Below are 21,454 nucleotides of genomic sequence, written 5' to 3' on the forward strand. Positions count from 1 at the left end.
TCTAACTAACTTAGCCTCTTAGGTGGATGGAGATACATTGTACTAGGATATGGAACATTGAGTAAGGGTAGGTACGGGGTGAAGATTTTGGGGTGCTTTGCTTTTAAAATGCCTATAAACATTCAAATAAATATGTAGATATGCATAACTAAAGACCATGCAAGAGTAGTCCTAGGATGCTGTAGTACAACTGAGGACCACCAGCCCAGGGGTGGCACCACCCACAGTGAGCTGGACCCACCCACATGAATCATCAATGAAGAAAGTGCAGCACATGCTTACCCTCAGGCCAATTTAATGGGGGCATTCTATCAATTGCTGTTCCCCCTTCCTAAGTGACTCTAGCTTCAATCAAGTTGACACAAAACTATCCAGCACACATGGGCTTCTGATAAATAAGCCACGGAGACGGAGAGAGATAAGTTAGCCAAATGATAGCATTTAGTAAGCAAACAAAGAAGGGGCATGGGGAAGAGCCTGGTGGAAGCCCAGTGATTAATAGATGTGCTGAGGAGGAGGGCTGTGTGCTATAGTGAGTACACAGTAAATAGGCCCGCCACTAGTTAGACTTTTCAACACATTGGCAGAATGCTTGATGCAAACTTAAAGGAACCTGGATAATTTGGCTCACAGCTTTAGAAATTTTAGTCCAAGGGTTCTTGGCTCTGTTGATTCTAGGTAAGGGTGAATGTGATGGTGGTATGGCCACTGATAATAGGAACACAGCTTTACAACATGCCAACAGCTTCCTGGAGAATTCGTTTCAGAGACCTCCATGCAGGAAATTAGAATTCTTGGTTTGAAGAAAGAAATTTATTTTGTACAGAGTCAAAGAAAAAGCAAAGTTTTTAAAATAGAAAGTAAGGTGTCAAGAGGGTCAGAGATACAGGAGGGGAAGAGGGAGGAATAGAGACACACACAGAGGAACAGAGACAGGGAGATACTCTTTCTTTAAAATGGTTATGTATTATATTTTGTTGGCTTTCAGGTCATATCTCTAAAAGTTGCCAAGAAATAACCTAATAATATTGTGCAAAGAGAGTACTTTGTAGCAAGGTTAAAAGTTGAAGGATTTTTCCAGTAAAAAGTTTTTATGGTAGATTATGAGGGACATCATTAAAGTCTAGGAGAGACTGAGAGAATTCTAGAAACATAATTTTAGCCTTAAGTGAGTATGGCTTAATTTTCTTTGACATCCTTGGTTGAGATCTTTGGGAATGTATCATCTTCTTAAAGTAAACACAATGTATACATTGCCTTTAATAGTATACCTTTGGAAAACACATATTGTCTCAGTGAGCATTAGGTCCTTATCTGCATGGAGTTTGAAGTTTGCTTCCTTTCTCAGTCAAAAAAGTAGATCTGGTCCCAAGAGCAGAACCTTCTGCCTCTCCTAGATTTTTCTTCCCATGTCATCATAAGTTCATCTTTTTCTCATGCCTCAGTAGAAGCACGTGTCTTACCTCAAGATAGACAGGAATAAGATAGAGGAGAGAGATGTAGGGTGCCAGAAAGGGAACATGCAAAGTACAGTCCCCAGAAGCATGCCAATTTTCAACAATTCTACCATCTCCCAAATCCCATTTAAGTTTGAATCCATCAATGGATTACTTCATTCATAAAGGTAAAATGTAATTCCTTTGAGGTGCAAGTGGCCAGGCTGCACACTCAGACGACTGTAATGACTAGACCTAGCCCTTTGAGATGCTGGTAGCCAAGCTGTGCCTTACAGAGAAAAGAAAGCTCAAGATCATGCCTCAGAAGCCCACCTATCCCTGACCCCAAAATCCCACCAATCCCAGGTCACCTTGGAAAGCTCTGCATCCCAAGAAACCCTTTAGAAAGTCTACCTCTTGCCCCGTTCTTTGCTGCTTCTCACCTGAGCAGAAGCAGCCACCCTCTTGTGTCTTTGTCAATAAATCTCTTGCATGAGGTTTGTTGTGCAGTGTGGCTTTGTGGTATTTCATGGCCTCTGGTAGACAGGATACATTTCCCTTCAGAGCTGCAACACTTACCTAGAGTCCTCATGATTGAGTCACTTTCCCAAAGCCTATCAGCGGCCTGTCAAACCCCAACATATATGCACTCACCGTAGGAGGCTTTCATGTTCAAACCATAGCAAAGGGAGACAGAAAAATAGAGATAATTCATACTCTTTGGAATGGGGAAAATGGAGAGGAGACCTCGGAGAGGAGATCAATTTTGTGTCAGACTATGAGGCACATACATGCAAGAACTCCCTAGAAAGACATGGGATGAAAATATCATTTCAAGAATAAAGGATTTACATGATCAGATTCAGAAATATAAAAAAAAATCATGGCTCATGCACACTAATTTCTTTAGAACCCACATGTATCTTCCCTTTATTGCCCATTTATATATCTTTAATTAAATTCAATATCCTTAGAAAACCCTTATAACAAATTTAATCATAAATGGGTATATGTGTGTGTGTAACAGCATATTTAAAGATTTCTTCAATTTACAAGAGAAATTGAGAGTCTTTCACTCATTTCAGGCCTTTGTTCATGATCTCTTCATATCTAAGGCAACCTAAGCTCAAGATGGCAAATACATGCTAACATCCAATTGAATAGTAGGAATTGCTTGGCGTGATATACTGAGAAGTCAGAGGCTGTACATGGACACAATCTTAGAGTACCAAAATTGTTAAGGATGTCTGTCAGGAGTGAAGAAATGAGGAGTGGTAGGACATGGATCATATTTTTGTCAGGTTAGCCTAGACTTTCACTTTTGTGTTCTCTTCTCGTCACCATCTGAAGCTATGGGCATGAGGCTGCAATCTCCTCAGTTAATCATGAATTGGCAACTCTTCTCACTTTAAAGAATTTGGTCTTCATGAAAATAAAAATGAGTATTTGTTCAGAACTTATCTAATGAAGAAATAGCAACTAACTTGTCTAGTCAGGAAATGAAACTAGCTCCTAAGGATTTCCATACACACAGTTGTGTACTATACCATGTGTTGGGGTTTAAATCTTGGCCCGCGTCCTGACAGAACACACCAAACCAACATGGTTCCACGTGGAAAGGTTTAATGAAGAAAAAAGAGTAGAAGGGGAGAGGAAAGGCTGACCATAAGTACGTGGAGGGAAGGGGGGGAGGAGAGAGAAGGGACAGAGACAAAGAGAGCATGAGAGCAGAAAAGAATAAGGGAAAGAGTAAGAGAGAACAAGAGGAAGAGGAGGGAGCAAGCAGCCCCCTTTTATTGTCAGGCACAGCTGGCTGTTGCCAGGCAACTGTGGGGTGGAGCATACCTAGCTGTTGCCAGGTAGCTGTGGGGGTGGAACCTAGACAGAATACCAACACCACGGACTTCATTGTGTTGAACCAATGGGATAAGTCTCAAATGTTGGTACTCACATAGAAATGAAGAATGATTATTTTTATTCCCAAAGCACAGGTAATGTTCGCATTTAACCTAAGGCATGGACAGACAGAGATGATGTCTTATTATAATCTAGTTCTATAGTTTTACCTTAACTTATATCATGTTTACTGGCCAGTGAATACAGAGACATAAAAGTTATTTCTTTTTGCAAAGACGTGTAAATCATACAACCACTTCAGCACAGCCTAGCATACTTTCTCATCTACAGTCCCTGCTTAAAGCTTGTTCTGTGTTTCCTCCCGTTTTAAACACTACACTCTTCGTCTTTGTATTCCTGCGAATACCTCTGCGGAGTTCAAATTCTCACTTCAGGCTTGTTCCGGGATACGGTGTAGAGCCCTGCAAAGGGAAGATAAGGAGTACTCTCCTGAGCTCATATAAAAAGCTCCGGGGCCAGTTCTGGAGACTCAAGAGTGATAATCATTCCTCTCCAGTAAACTGGCTATGAACTAGGGAGTCACTGCAGGCCAGACACCAGAATTGAAGTGTGAACCTTTTCAAGGCTTAGGAAATTGGAAGCAGCAGAGTGAAGTTATTAGCTGCTGTTAGCTAGAAATGGAAAGACTGTAGGTGGTAGAGTTTGGGCCCAACGCATTTGTGAGCAAACAATGGGGAGGATTCAGGATAGAGGGCAACAGGAAAACAAGAGCTGTTGAAGCTACAGAGTCATGTCAACTCATCAGCGCCTCTCAGTCACCTGCCTGCAAAGGGAGCTGGAACATACTGCAGTGAGCTATGCAACTGAGAGCTGTGGGAGCAAGGGAACCGCGGGACAACTGTCCTAAACCATCCGGTTTGTTTCAGGAGTCTGCGGCCTCCGTTGGAATCATGGGACTCAGAATCTATAGAATAGAAACCTGACCTACACTTTCTATTTTCCCTTAGGAGACAATAAAATTCTTTAGAGAATGTAAACTGTGCTAAAGAAAACAGAAAGTTGTTTTGTTTTGTTTTGTTTTGTTTTGTTTTGTTTTGTTTTGCAGTGTAGACCTGGGTTTTAAAAGGAGAGCAAGGGCTGGAGAGATGGCTCAGCCGTTAAAGGCTAGGCTCACAACCAAATATATAAAAGGAGAGCAAGACAGCCCAAAAGGCTGGGCATTATGTGTTCAGTTACTAATTTGTTCAACAAATAGTTTAATATTTGTGCTAGGCATTGTGCTAGCTGCTGAAGATTTGTGGAGGAATAAAAATACGTTGCAGAACTTAGTTTCTAATATGGGGTCTTAGTTTCTAATACACGGGACATTCATGTAAACAAGCCAGTGAACTAAATAATTCAAAATGGCTCCAAGATCTAGCACTACACTCACATATGTGTGGTGCTGAGATACAATCGGGACAGAAGATGGTGTAATAAGATGAGTATTGTTAGTTCTTGGAACAGATGAACTATCAAATCTTCATGACCAAGCACAACAAAATTTATTTCTTGCTCTCAGGAAGGGTAGTTTTCCTACGCAAAGACCTGTTGCATCATTCATTATGGGCACTAAGGTCACGTGGTAGAATATTGGGAGAGAGACAGAATGGGGAAGGCATACTCTCTCATAACTGTTCAGGCCCACAGCAGTACAACATGTGGTTCAGGTAACCCTAAATGGATGTAAGGAGTTCCAGCTATACAGTCTAATATTAATTTTTATAATATGATATTTCAAGCAGCACATGGTGATCACATTTTCCTGTCCCTCATGGGATGGTCACTCTTGGGAAGGTGAGAAGCTTCAGAAAGAAGATGATCTTTGAGTTGGATGTCTAAGGAGAAGCAATTATTGGGCTTTGGGATGCTAAGAAGCCTTAGAATAAATAAAATACTAGGGGATGAGCTTGGGGGGTCACTGCTGCAGCCATTTCTTCCTACCTAGAGAGTACCTTCCCAGAACTCATTTGTTTGATATTATCTAACTCTCCACCTTATATATATTGTTTTAAAAGTAATTTTTGAGATTATAATTATACCATTTTTCTTCTTTCTTTTCCTCTCTTCACATGTATCCCTGTTGCTTCCATTCAAATTCGTGGCCTCCTTTTCTTTGTTAGTACACACACACACACACACACACACACACACACACACACACACACACACACATACACTCCTGAGTATAAAATAAATCCTGCTCAGCCTATTTAATACTGTTTGTATGTATATGTTTCAGGGGCTGATTATTTGATACTGGATAACCACTTGGTGTTCTCTTCCCTGGGGACAACTATTTCTCTAGCTATAAGCATTCTTCAGTTGTGTGTAACTTTCCTAGGGTCCAGGCTTCCTATGGTTTTAGGCTTCCATATTAGCATATCTATTGGTATCATCCTTCTTCAGGTCATGCTTTGGTTGCCATGTTCGTGAGACTTCATATTTATAGCTTCTCTGACACTTCTAGGAGACAATTTCCCAGAAAACTTCTTCTTTCTCTGGCTCTTACAATCATTCCATTCCTTCTTGCATAATGATCCCTGACCCTTAGGCGTAGGAGTTGTGTTATGGATATATGTGTTGGGACTGGGCTCCACTACTCTGTATTTTGATCAGTCGTAATTTTCAGTAATTTTTTCCATATATTGCAAAAGCAAGTTTCCTTCATGAAGGGTGAGGGTTACACTTATCTGTGGTTTTAACGTCAATATTTTGAATGGGGTTAGGAAAGAGGATTTCTAGTTTGATCCAGCTTGGGCCTTCTACACTTGTTTTCACTTCTGGCAATCCTAAAAATCTTGCCTTTACTGTAACTTAAACTTAGTTCTTGAGAGTCTTCTGTGATTATTCCACTATGGAAGGTTCTCCTACTAAACATTTAACAACTTTATGTAATTATTTGAATGTATATTCTTCTTTACATTGTATAGATCATAAGGTCAGGAAATATGCCTGGCCTCCAATGAAAACGGTTAACATTGTCTACCACACAGTAAGCCCTTGATGAGTATCTGTTAAATGAATGAGTCCACTTTTCCAACACGACTTCTCATTTTTTCCTCATTCATTTGTGTTGTTTGTCAGTCAACAGATACTCAGTTCTTATTAAGTGTTAAGTATTTTTCCATGTACTGGAATTAGTGATAGGTAAAAACTTGGCGGGGCAGGGTTTCTTTGTTTGATCTTTATTGCCCTGAAAGGACAGGGTGACCATTTTCTTTTGTGTTATGAAATGCCCTCCAGTTCCAACTCCACCCTTACTCCATACAGATGAGTCACTTTGGAGAAGACATTTCTAAGCACATAAGAGTATTCTATTCACAGATTTTGGTGGCAAATATCCCTAATTATTACTGTGGCTTGCAAACATCTGCTCTTCCTATGAGATATATGGATATATATTCAAGTGACATCTAGCTACTGAACTTCTTGAGCCTTTCATAGAACTCCTCTTCTATGAAAACATTACCTATCTCATAAGGTTGTTGAAGAATGAAGTGAAATTCCATAGGCATCACCTAACGTACTGTTCAGCACAACTAGGCCTCTTAGAAATATCTGTTGCCTCTCTTTCCTTCTTAGAGAAAAGATATATATTTTATTTATTTATATACATGTATGTATGTGTATGTATGTATGTATGTATGTATGTATGTATGTATGTATCTCCAGTTCAAGACATAGCACAGTGGGCCACAATTTTTTGTCAGGTTGAATTGCCAAATAACATGATTTCGAGGGGTGGCAAAGACTAATTTAATTACTATGAATTTGGTATAACATGTGGAAAAAAGATGCCTGGTGAAACATATTTTCGTCTAAGCAAGGCAGACTTTACACTTGATCTTATCCAAAAGGCCGAGAAGCGATGCGAGGCAGGATTTAATTTGGACTGTGGTTAAGGGTGTATAATCTATCATAATGGGAAAGGCATGATGGTTTTGGAGGGGCAAGAGCATGAGGCTTGCTCACATCTATCTGTGCTGATCAGAAAGTAAAGAAAGCTCAGTCAGGAAGCAAGGCAAGATTCTTCCAGCTAGGCACTACCTCCTAAAGAATCTATAATGTAGATTCGAACACATCCCAAAACAGCCCTTAGCTGGGCCTCCAAATGCGTGAGCTTGTTGGAGGCATTTCACATTTAAATCATAGCACCACTTCTGCACTAATTCTGCCAGTGGCATCTTTTATACATATAATAATAAAATTCTATACCTCATGTTTAGTCTTCTCAGATGATTCATAAATTGCTTAAGGGAATGTGCTTTATGCTTCTTCGTAGCTTGCATACATTGAACAGTGCTTACTCTACGCTTCTGTGCATCTTTTCTATGTATTTTAACACTTGAGCTCTTCTCACTTTAACATATTTGCCTTTGATAGGAAACCTCTTCTTAATATGTAGGTATCATTTCTGCTCAACTAAACTGGAAGTTCTTTTAGTAGTATAAGCTGTATTTCTCCTTAATATTTGTTCAGGCCCATGGTAGGTGCTAATTGCATGTTATTTAATTGATAAATGCACATTCTCCCACAAGAGGGAGATGCCACTTCATTTCATAAAGAATTTTTCTAGTCAACTAAACATTTACAAGTTTTGACATGTCAGGTAAAATTTGATTCCAGCGTTAAAAAAAATACGTTTTATTTCTTCTGAAAAAATGGAAATTGTGTTACCTTTACTATAAAAATTTGAAAATGAAAAGATTGCCCTAAATATCATCACACAGAAATAATCAGCCAGTGTTAATATTTAGCAAATACTATTTTAGACATCTCCCTATGTACATGTTAAGAAATGAGATCGATGGCTAGATAAAAAAAATGATTTTTATGAAAACGAAATCTTGGTGTGTAGACCAGTTTTATTAAAAGTAGTCAATTTAATTTTATTAGAATTTAACATAAGTCTGAAATAAAACCACAGGTATTGCCAACCTTCAAATAAATATTATTTCACCTTAAGAGATACTGATTCCATACTGTGGAAGATAAGATTATCACCATAATACCCTTATTCACCGCTTTCTTTAATTTCAAATATTTATTAGTTATGACTTTCCTTCTTGAATATTGTTAACTCTAACATGATGTTCTGCCATCAACACTACTATATTTAAGATCTGTACATAGAGTATAAATATTTATTCACCTAAATGAATTCAATGCCTCCATTCTATTCCTTTATTGTAAGCTCTCTGTTCTCAAGTATTCTTAAATTTGATTTTCCTGTTGGATGGATCTCTAAGGAGGTCTTATAAATACTTCATTCCCTGGGTCATGCTTTTTACCTTTTTATTTGAAAACAGTAGTTGACTAGATATATGTTTGCTCCACACTTGATCTCCCAAAGATTTATATTGACATCATTGTCTTTGAAATGGGAAGTCCAAGACTTGGCTGATTTTTCCTTTATATAAACAGTTCATTTTTTCTATCTAAAAGTCTGAAACCTTCTTTCTTTATCTTTGATATTCCAAAATTTACTGTGCCGTGAGTCATGATGTCAGCCATGTTTTAAGTATTTGTCCAGAACACAGTGTGCCTCTTTCTACAAATTCAATTCCTTGTTTGTTTATTGGAAATTTTCTTGTATTTTATTTCTAAACACATTTCAATACAACTTTCTAGTTTCTCCATTAAAGGTTTAGGGCTCTTGACTGGCCTAAATAGACTGTATTTCTTTTCTATAACTATAAACCCGTACATGATTAATAGTCTCTCTTTTTTAAAATCTTTGATTCACTACAATTACCACAATATTCTCACAAATGTCAGTAGTTATATTTTGAATTATGACTAGTTTATAAAATCTTGTTTCTGTGTATTAATTTAAAACAATATTATTTTTGCTCATAATGTATTCACATAGTCAGCAATTTATTCATTATGTTGTCTTAATTTTTCTTAAGTTGATTATTGAATTTTTATTCAAATACAAAATGCTCCAAATGTAATTGTTATTGTGTTTCTTGAACTATGTCTTCCCCCTATATTTTCCTTTCAAGTAATTTTTTTCGGGGTGTGGGGAGACTTTATTCATCTAACACTTCCATATTGCTGTTCATCACCAAAGGAAGTCAGAAAAGGAACTCACACAGGGAAGGATCCTGGAAGTAGTGTCTGATGCAGAAGCCAGGGAGAGATGCTTTGCTATAAAAATCCGGATTACCAGACCAGGATGGCATCATCCACAATGGGCTGAGCCTGTCCCCGCTGATTGCTAATTGAGAAAATGCCTTACCATGTGTGTTCTTTTGTGATCCAGTTATCTCACTCAGGATGATATTTTCTAGTTCCATCCAATTGCCTAAGAATTTCATGTAGCCACTGTTTTTAATAGCTGAGTGGTACTCCATTGTGTAAATATACAACATTTTCTATATCAATTCTTCTGTTGAGGGACATCTGGTTTTGTTCCAGCTTCTGGCTATTATAAATAAGGCAGCTATGAATATAGTGGAGCATGTGTCCTTGTTATATGTTCAAGCATCTTTTGGGTATATGCCTAGGAGTGGTATAGCTGGGACCTCAGGTAGTAATATGTCCAGGTTTCTGAGAAACTTACAGACTGATTTCCAGAGTGGTTGGTTGTACCAGCTTGCAATCCCACCAACAATGGAGAAGTGTTCCTTTCTCCACATCCTCGCCAGCATCTGCTGTCACCTGAGTTTTTTTTTTTTTTTTTTAATCCTAGCCATTCTGACTGGAGTGAAGTGGAATATCAGGATTGTTTTGATTTGCACTTCCCTGATGACTAAGAATGAAGAATATTTCTTTAGGTGCTTCTCAGTCATTCAATATCCCTCAGTTGAGAATTCTTTGTTTAGCTCTGTACCCCATTTTTTTCTTTTTTTTTTTATTAACTTGAGTATTTCTTATATACATTTCGAGTGTTATTCCCTTTCCCGGTTTCCGGACAAACATCCCCCTCCCCCCTCCCCTTCCTTATGTGTGTTCCCCTCCCAACCCTCCCCCCATTGCCGCCCTCCCCCCATAGTCTAGTTCACTGGGGGTTCAGTCTTAGCAGGACCCAGGGCTTCCCCTTCCACTGGTGCTCTTACTAGGATATTCATTGATACCTATGGGGACAGAGTCCAGGGTCAGTCCATGTATAGTCTTTAGGTAGTGGCTTAGTCCCTGGAAGCTCTGGTTGCTTGACATTGTTGTACTTTTGGGGTCTCGAGCACCTTCAAGCTCTTCCATTTCTTTCTCTGATTCCTTCAACGGGGGACCTATTCTCAGTTCAGTGGTTTGCTGCTGGCATTCGCCTCTGTATTTGCTGTATTCTGGCTGTGTCTCTCAGGAGAGATCTACATCCGGCTCCTGTCGGTCTGCACTTCTTTGCTTCATCCATCTTGTCTAATTGGGTGGCTGTATATGTATGGGCCACATGTGGGGCAGGCTCTGAATGGGTGTTCCTTCAGTCTCTGTTTTAATCTTTGCCTCTCCCTTCCCTGCCAAGGGTATTCTTTTTCCTCATTTAAAGACAGAGTGAGGCATTCACATTTTGATCATCCGTCTTGAGTTTCGTTTGTTCTAGGGATCTAGGGTAATTCAAGCATTTGGGCTAATAGCCACTTATCAATGAGTGCATACCATGTATGTCTTCCTGTGATTGGGTAAGCTCACTCAGGATGATATTTTCCAGTTCCAACCATTTGCCTACGAATTTCATAAACTCGTTGTTTTTGATAGCTGAGTAATATTCCATTGTGTAGATGTACCATATTTTCTGTATCCATTCCTCTGTTGAAGGGGATCTGGGTTCTTTCCAGTTTCTGGCTATTATAAATAAGGCTGCGATGAACATAGTGGAGCACGTGTCTCTATTATATGTTGAGGCATCTTTTGGGTATATGCCCAAGAGAGGTATAGCTGGATCCTCAGGCAGTTCAATGTCCAATTTTCAGAGGAACCTCCAGACTGATTTCCAGAATGGTTTTACCAGTCTGCAATCCCACCAACAATGGAGGAGTGTTCCTCTTTCTCCACATCCTCGCCAGCATCTGCTGTCACCTGAGTTTTTGATCTTAGCCATTCTCACTGGTGTGAGGTGAAATCTCAGGGTTGTTTTGATTTGCATTTCCCTTATGACTAAAGATGTTGAACATTTCTTTAGGTGTTTCTCAGCCATTCGGCATTCCTCAGCTGTGAATTCTTTGTTTAGCTCTGAATCCCATTTTTTAATAGGGTTATTTGTTTCCCTGTGGTCTAACTTCTTGAGTTCTTTGTATATTTTGGATATAAGGCCTCTATCTGTTGTAGGATTGGTAAAGATCTTTTCCCAATCTGTTGGTTGCCGTTTTGTCCTAACCACAGTGTCCTTTGCATTACAGAAGCTTTGCAGTTTTATGAGATCCCATTTGTCGATTCTTGATCTTAGAGCATAAGCCATTGGTGTTTTGTTCAGGAAATTTTTTCCAGTGCCCATGTGTTCCAGATGCTTCCCTAGTTTTTCTTCTATTAGTTTGAGTGTGTCTGGTTTGATGTGGAGGTCCTTGATCCACTTGGACTTAAGCTTTGTACAGGGTGATAAGCATGGATCGATCTGCATTCTTCTACATGTTGCCCTCCAGTTGAACCAGCACCATTTCCTGAAAATGCTATCTTTTTTCCATTGGATGGTTTTGGCTCCTTTGTCAAAAATCAACTGACCATAGGTGTGTGGGTTCATTTCTGGGTCTTCAATTCTATTCCATTGGTCTATCTGTCTGTCTCTGTACCAATACCATGCAGTTTTTATCACTATTGCTCTGTAATACTGCTTGAGTTCAGGGATAGTGATTCCCCCTGAAGTCCTTTTATTGTTGAGGATAGCTTTAGCTATCCTGGGGTTTTTGTTATTCCAGATGAATTTGCAAATTGTTCTGTCTAACTCTTTGAAGAATTGGATTGGTATTTTGATGGGGATTGCATTGAATCTGTAGATTGCTTTTGGTAAAATGGCCATTTTTACTATATTAATCCTGCCAATCCATGAGCATGGGAGATCTTTCCATCTTCTGAGGTCTTCTTCAATTTCTTTCCTCAGTGTCTTGAAGTTCTTATTGTACAGATCTTTTACTTGCTTGGTTAAAGTCACACCGAGGTACTTTATATTATTTGGGTCTATTATGAAGGGTGTCGTTTCCCTAATTTCTTTCTCGGCTTGTTTCTCTTTTGTATAGAGGAAGGCAACTGATTTATTTGAGTTAATTTTATACCCAGCCACTTTGCTGAAGTTGTTTATCAGCTTTAGTAGTTCTCTGGTGGAACTTTTGGGATCACTTAAATATACTATCATGTCGTCTGCAAATAGTGATATTTTGACCTCTTCTTTTCCGATCCGTATCCCCTTGATCTCCTTTTGTTGTCTGATTGCTCTGGCTAGAACTTCAAGAACTATATTGAATAAGTAGGGAGAGAGTGGGCAGCCTTGTCTAGTCCCTGATTTTAGTGGGATTGCTTCAAGTTTCTCTCCATTTAGTTTAATGTTAGCAACTGGTTTGCTGTATATGGCTTTTACTATGTTTAGGTATGGGCCTTGAATTCCTATTCTTTCCAGGACTTTTATCATGAAGGGGTGTTGAATTTTGTCAAATGCTTTCTCAGCATCTAATGAAATGATCATGTGGTTCTGTTCTTTCAGTTTGTTTATATGATGGATCACGTTGATGTTTTTCCGTATATTAAACCATCCCTGCATGCCTGGGATGAAGCCTACTTGATCATGGTGGATGATTGTTTTGATGTGCTCTTGAATTCGGTTTGCCAGAATTTTATTGAGTATTTTTGCGTCGATATTCATAAGGGAAATTGGTCTGAAGTTCTCTTTCTTTGTTGGGTCTTTGTGTGGTTTAGGTATAAGAGTAATTGTGACTTCGTAGAAGGAATTCGGTAGGGCACCATCTGTTTCAATTTTGTGGAATAGTTTGGATAATATTGGTATGAGGTCTTCTATGAAGGTTTGATAGAATTCTGCACTAAACCCGTCTGGATCTGGGCTCTTTTTGGTTGGGAGACCTTTAATGACTGCTTCTATTTCCTTAGGAGTTATGGGGTTGTTTAACTGGTTTATGTGTTCCTGAATATACTTCGATACCTGGTATCTGTCTAGGAAATTGTCCATTTCCTGAAGATTTTCAAGTTTTGTTGAATATAGGTTTTTATAGTAAGATCTGATGATTTTTTGAATTTCCTCTGAATCTGTAGTTATGTCTCCCTTTTCATTTCTGATTTTGTTAATTTGGACGCACTCTCTGTGTCCTCTCGTTAGTCTGGCTAAGGGTTTATCTATCTTGTTGATTTTCTCAAAGAACCAACTTTTGGTTCTGTTGATTCTTTCTATGGTCCTTTTTGTTTCTACTTGGTTGATTTCAGCTCTGAGTTTGATTATTTCCTGCCTTCTACTCCTCCTGGGTGTATTTGCTTCTTTTTGTTCTAGAGCTTTTAGGTGTGCTGTCAAGCTGCTGACATATGCTCTTTCCTGTTTCTTTCTGCAGGCACTCAGCGCTATGAGTTTTCCTCTTAGCACAGCTTTCATTGTGTCCCATAAGTTTGGGTATGTTGTACCTTCATTTTCATTAAATTCTAAAAAGTTTTTAATTTCTTTCTTTATTTCTTCCTTGACCAGGTTATCATTGAGTAGAGCATTGTTCAATTTCCACATATATGTGGGCATTCTTCCCTTATTGTTATTGAAGACCAGTTTTAGGCCGTGGTGGTCCGATAGCACGCATGGGATTATTTCTATCTTTCTGTACCTGTTGAGGCCCGTTTTTTGACCAATTATATGGTCAATTTTGGAGAAAGTACCATGAGGAGCTGAGAAGAAGGTATATCCTTTTGCTTTAGGATAGAATGTTCTATAAATATCCGTTAAGTCCATTTGGCTCATGACTTCTCTTAGTCTGTCTACATCTCTGTTTAATTTCTGTTTCCATGATCTGTCCATTGATGAGAGTGGGGTGTTGAAATCTCCCACTATTATTGTGTGAGGTGCAATGTGTGTTTTGAGCTTTAGTAAGGTTTCTTTTATGTATGTAGGTGCCCTTGTATTTGGGGCATAGATATTTAGGATTGAGAGTTCATCTTGGTGGATTTTTCCTTTGATGAATATGAAGTGTCCTTCCTTATCTTTTTTGATGACTTTTAGTTGAAAATTGATTTTATTTGATATTAGAATGGCTACTCCAGCTTGCTTCTTCTGACCATTTGCTTGGAAAGTTGTTTTCCAGCCTTTCACTCTGAGGTAGTGTCTGTCTTTGTCTCTGAGGTGTGTTTCCTGTAGGCAGCAGAATGCAGGGTCCTCGTTGCGTATCCAGTTTGTTAATCTATGTCTTTTTATTGGGGAGTTGAGGCCATTGATATTGAGAGATATTAAGGAATAGTGATTATTGCTTCCCGTTATATTCATATTTGGAAGTGAGGTTATGTTTGTGTGCTTTCATTCTCTTTGTTTTGTTGCCAAGACGATTAGTTTCTTGCTTCTTCTAGGGTATAGCTTGCCTCCTTATGTTGGGCTTTACCATTTATTATCCTTTGTAGTGCTGGATTTGTAGAAAGATATTGTATAAATTTGGTTTTGTCATGGAATATCTTGGTTTCTCCATCAATGTTAATTGAGAATTTTGCTGGATACAGTAACCTGGGCTGGCATTTGTGTTTTCTTATGGTCTGTATGACATCAGTCCAGGATCTTCTGGCCTTCATAGTTTCTGGCGAGAAGTCTGGTGTGATTCTGATAGGTCTGCCTTTATATGTTACTTGACCTTTTTCCCTTACTGCTTTTAATATTCTTTCTTTATTTTGTGCGTTTGGTGTTTTGACAATTATGTGACGGGAGGTGTTTCTTTTCTGGTCCAATCTATTTGGAGTTCTGTAGGCTTCTTGTATGTCTCTCTTCTATACCTATTATTCTTATGTTTGGTTTTCTCATTGTGTCTTGGATTTCCTGGATGTTTTGGGTTAGGAACTTTTTTTTTGCATTTTCTTTGATGGTTTTGTCAATGTGTTTTATGGACTCTTCTATACCTGAGATTCTCTCTACTATCTCTTGTGTCTACTATCTGTTGGTGATGCTTGTATCTATAACTCCAGATCTCTTTCCTAGGTTTTCTGTCTTCAGGACTGTCTCTCTTTGTGATTTCTTTATTATTTCTATTTCCATTTTTAGATCTTGGATGGTTTTGTTTAATTCCTTCTCCTGTTTGGATGTGTTTGACTATAATTCTTGAAGAGATATTTGTGTTTCCTCTTTAAGGGCTTCTACTTGTTTACCTGTGTTTTCCTGTAATTCTTTAAGGGATACTTGTGTTTCCTCTTTAGGGGCTTACATCTGTTTATCTGTGCTGTCCTGTATCTCTTTAAGCGAGTTATTTATGTCCTTCTTAGTGTCCTCTATCTTCATCATGAGATATGATTTTAAGTTCAATTCTTGTTTTTCCAGTGTGTTGGTGTATCCAGGACTTGTTTGGGTTGAACTAGGTTCTGATGACACCATGTAGCCTTGGTTTCTGTTGTTTAGGTTCTCATGCTTGCCTCTTGCAATCTTGTTCTCTGGTGTTAGTTGGTCTTGCTGTCTCAGACTGACATCTGTCCCTCTTGTGGGCCTATAATCTATGATCTGAGGAATGTGAGCACACCTAGGAGACCAGTACTCTTCAGGGTGCTTTTGTGCCCAGAGTGCTGTGGGACACCCTTAGCTCTGGGTGCAGATTTAGACCAAAACTATCCTCTCCCTGACTCCTCTGTTGTTCCCATGCCCTGTGTACTCCTGGCAGGTATCTCTTTGGACAGTTATTGGAGCGAAAGTTGGGTCTCACCTGTGGGCTTAGGAGTAAGAGCCTCCTGGCAGGATTTGGGTATAGAGGACTGTGGGACAGCTTTAGCTCTAGGCACAGATGGAGACCAGAAGTTCAAGTAAATTTTTATTGCAACTATTGCAACCTTACACTCTGAGAAATAATATAAGGAGTCCTTGTATACCTTTTATCTAATTTCCCCTGAAGGTAATTATAGTGTTATTCCATGACACCTGGATGTTATCACAAATCATAAGTCCAGTTGGGAAATTCGTTGTGAGGGACTACTTTGTGACAAATCAGCTTTGGAGAAGAAGACTATGTTAGCACTCTTTGTAACTTGTATGTCTGCGTGTAGAAGAATGCAAATTGATTCATATTTATCACCTTGTATGCAGCTCAAATCCAAGTGCATCAAGAATCTCAACATTAAACCAGATACACTGAATCAAATAGAAGAGAAAGTGGGAAAAAGCCTTTGATGCATTAGTACAGGAGATAATTTCCTGAATGGAACATCAACATCTCAAGCTGTAAGACCAACAATTGATAAATGGGACCTCATGAAACTGAAAAGCTTCTGTAAGGCAAAGGACACTATCAATAGGACAAAATGGCAGTCAATACATTGGGAACATATTTTCACCAACTCTACATCTGAAAGAGGGCTGATATCCAAAATATAAAAATAACTTAAGAAATTAGCCATGGAGTTTGAACTATCCAATGGCTAGCAGTTTTTATTCTATTAGTTGTCACACTCTTGACAAAGAGTTTCATCACTTGGGAAAATCAAACCAAACCAAACCAACCAAACAAACAAAACAAAACAAAATCGTTGGCTACCATATAGTTTCCCTTTCATAGGACTGAGAACTCTAAAGTTCAATGGACTTCCCCTATGGCCTACTCCTTTACATAGGGTGTTTAATTTTGAACATAAATTGCATTGAGACAAGTCTTCCAATTTACAGATCTCAGTGCTCTATTTGATTCTTCCTATTCCAACACACTTAGGAAATAAATTAGTCATCCAAAAACATACAAACTGAAGAGTGTCTAGAGCATGAATCTGGCACATAACCTGCAAAGATAATAATGGTGAGAAGTAACTGTTGGAACTTAAGAGAGGATCATAGGCACAATGTTATTGTGCACTGTGTAAAGAAATGTGCATTATTCAAATGCTCATTTCTGTGCCCCCATATTTGGTTGCAATCCTCATTTTGAGAATTTTCTGTCTCAATGTGGTATAAACTTTGCTCCCCAATTATTCTGATTGGTCAATGAAACTAACTGATCAGTCAATGACTGAGAAGTGGAGAGAATATCGCTGGGCTTCCTGCCAGCCAGGGAAGTGGCAGGAGAAAGAGGAAACTGGGTATTTGCCACAAGGAGAGAATGCACGAGACACCGTGAGAAAATATCTGGATCCCAGAGCGACAGATCAGTACAAAAAGGCAAGTATCACTGGGATTTTGACTGCAAGGTAGCCAGATTAGCTTAGAAGATTAAGAATAATACTGCTCAGTTGTTATGCCCCTAAAGCTTGTTAAATAAATGTAATATGGTCCAGTCTCAATTATTTGGGAGACAGCTGGGCTAAGAGAAAAACAGCAACGGACACTTATTATAAAGCCATTAACAGAGGGAAGCTCATAAAATAATTGTATATCTGCTGAGATACTAACTTTTTAAAAATTCCTTGAGAATTATAAATTTATTTTGAGCATATTTTCCAATTCATTCCAGATCCACCCCTACTTCTATACCCATCAAATTTCAAATTGTCTCTCTTTTTAAAACCCATTAAGTCCAGATTTTCTTGCCCAAATCCTTTTGAATGAAGAGCCCTCCACAGGGTGTGGTGAACCTACCAGTGTTGACACCTACAAAGAAAACTGATTCTCCCAGCAGCTATCAATTGCCAATTGTTCCTTTATTTAGTGGCAGGACTTCTCTACTTCATGCTTTTTGTGTAGCTTGATCATTCATACATCTTCTGCATGCTGTGACAATTGCTCTGAGTGTATTTGTGCAATTGCCTTGTTGTGTTCAGAAAACACTATTTTCTAAGGTTATCCATCACTACTGGCTCTTACAATCTTTCTCCTTTCTCTTCCCTACAGATCCCTAAGATTTGGAGAGAGGAGTGTTATATAGATGCCTCATTTAAGTCAAAGCATTCTATAGTCTTTAATTTTTTTCACTTTAATCAGTTGTGTCTCCATGTTAATTGATGTGATGGTTTGAATGAGAATAACCTCCATAAACTTATATATGTGTATATGTGGTACTGAATTGGTAGAACTCTTTGGGAAGGATTAGGAGATGTAGCCTTGCTGGAGGAAAAGTCACTGGGCATGGGCTTTGAGGTTTCAAAGGCAAACATCACCAGTGTGCTCTCTACTACCTCTTTATAGGTCAAGACATGAGCACTTAGGCTATTCCTGATACCATGATTTTGGTCTACCATCATAGACTCTAACCCTCTGACACTATAAGCCCAGTAAAACACTCTCCTTTATACATTGCTTTGGTCATGATATTGTTTTTAGAGCAATAGAAAACTAACCAAGACAATTGCCATCTACTACTAGAAGAAGCTTTTCTTAGAAGGGTTGACAAGATGAACTAATCTATGGATATTATGATAAGTCATTAGCCCCTAGCTCCCAGTTTCATTTATTATTTCTATTCTTACATTTTATCTACTTTTGCTTATATATTTTAATATACACTTTATATATTATAATTTTACATATATATTTTTCAGTTATTTCTTGCTCTCCCCTTCATTTTCTTTATGCTTGCATCTTTCTTTAATTTAAAAAATCTATTACATCTTGATTCTTCTTTATTCCTTCCCCTTTAATGCATCCTTCATTTATATTTAATTATTGTTTCTGGGTTTAGCCTAAGTAATTTCAACTTCAGAGCTCGCTCTACATTATTTTCTGAGTCATGTAAGACTTGACTTTAATCAATTTAAAGAACATTTCTCTATCTAGTTTGTTTTGGCCCTGTGGCTGCTATAGAAGTTTATTTCCTCCTGTACTGGGATTGCATCTTCCAGTGAAGGTCTAAAACAACCACACATCTAGATAACAGTGGAAGAGCTAGCCATCCCATCAGATGCACAAACTGCGATACTGAACACTTAACACATGATAAACCAAGCAACACAACTCCTTCAGGAAACAGTAATTCTTCAAGTACCAAACAAAGATACCAAAACAGATAAAACGGTGGACAAGAATTCAAATATTTATCTGTTAAAGGGATCAATGATTTAAAAGAAGATATAAGCATGAAGATATATTAAATCAATGAATAAATTCAGAAACTTTATTAGAAACTGAGCAACATGGGGGAGAAATAGAAATGTTAAAAATGGAAAAAAAAGGGGTTGGGGATTTAGCTCAGTGGTAGAGCGCTTGCCTAGGAAGCGCAAGGCCCTGGGTTCGATCCCCAGCTCCGAAAAAAAAGAACCAAAAAAAAAATGGAAAAAAATCACAATGAAATTAATGCCAATGCACTAAACTAAGCAGCAGAGAAAATATCAGGGGTTGAAGAATGGTCAGAGGAAATATAATGTTCATATGTCCGTGAAAACCTGAGAAGTGATCAAGAGCCAAACCTAAAAATCCGTCAGGCAGGAGAAGGAACTGAGAAAAAAAATTAAAGGCACAGAAAGTCTATTCAATAAGGTTATAGCAGAAGAAAATGAAATTTAGGAAAAATAAGTGGATCTCCAACCCACAAGAGCCATCTAAAACCACAAGTGAGCATTACCAGAAACCTCACTATAACACAGTATAGTCAAGGGAGTCAAACTGCAAAACAACAACAAAAACAATGTTAAAAAATTGCAGTACAAAAATCTCCTAACTCACTTAAAGAAACAAATACACCAGAAGAGCAACAGCCCTCTCAACAGAAACCCTAAAGGGCAAGAAATCAGGAACTGCTAACCAGGATAGCTGTACCCAGCGAAGTTTTCTCTTTTTAATTGATGGAGAAATAAAGACACTTCAGAACAAGCTTAAGCTAAAGAAATTCATAACCACTAAGCCAGAATTTCAGGAGATACATAATGGAATCCTAAACAAGACAGATAAAACAGTTGAAGCCATGAAAGAGCAGAAAGTGATCAATTTTATGAGAGTACTAGATGAACCAAGTAGAATCAAGAACAAATAAATTATGTACAACTTAGCAAACCACAAAGAGAAAGAAAAAAATACAATATTCCTTAACTAGGAAAAAGAAAAAGATTACCAAAATGAGAAAACATTTCTCAATAATAATTTTAAATATAACTGGACTTAATTCTACAATTGGATGATTGAATTAGAATACAAGGCATGGTTGCTATCTCCAAGAAATGTGCTTCAGTGGCAAACACACATACAGAAAGTTAAACGGTAGAAATCGACTTATTAAGAAGATGGAAACAGAATAAGTAAGCCTGGTTATTTTTATATCAGATAGAGCTGACTTCAAAGCAGATTGAGTCAGAAAAGTTAAAGGCCATTGCATATAAAATAAAGGGAACAATTCATCAAAAAGATACAATTATAGATGCATAAGCATTGAACTATGGTGCTTACTGTTTCATAGGATTAACACTGTGGGCATAGAAGTTGAGACAGACAGACAAATATTTGCCCAGTAAATCAGGATATATAAAGCCAGTAGGTTACTTTTCAATAGAGAAGTTGTGGGGAATAAAATTCCAAATGAAAGTCCAAAATTAAGCTGTATCATGGCCCAAATGGACTTAACAGACACGTACAGAATATTTTATACAACAGATACAGAGTATTTATTTTTCTTTTCCAGCAGCCTGTGAAACTTTTCCTAAAATAAGGACTACTTTGTGTCATAAAGCAAGCCTTAAAGACAATGGAATAAAAATAATTCACGTTATATTACTAGACGATAACGAAATAAAATTAGAGTCTAATAGCAAGAGAAAATCATAGAATGCATGTGACTACTTGGTGGTAAATAATATATTCCTGAGTCACTGAAGAAATAATGAAAGAAAATTTAAAATTCTGAGAATCAAGTGAAAATAAAAATACAACTAATCAGAACTTTGGGGAAAAGAGTAAAGTTCTTTCCAAAAAGAAATTTTACAATTATGGGTATTTATATTTTTAAAAAATACCAGAGCAGTCACATGCATAATTTAATGATGTACCTCAACTCCTTGGATCAACAACACAAGCAAAACCTAAAAACAGTAGACATAAGAAATTATAGATCAGGACAGAAATTAATGAGATGGAGATAGACTTTTACATAAAGAATCAATGAAGCAAAGAA

This window comes from Rattus norvegicus, chromosome X (genome assembly GCF_021556685.1).
Source record: "Rattus norvegicus strain SHRSP/BbbUtx chromosome X, alternate assembly SHRSP_T2T, whole genome shotgun sequence".
NCBI lineage: Eukaryota > Metazoa > Chordata > Mammalia > Rodentia > Muridae > Rattus > Rattus norvegicus.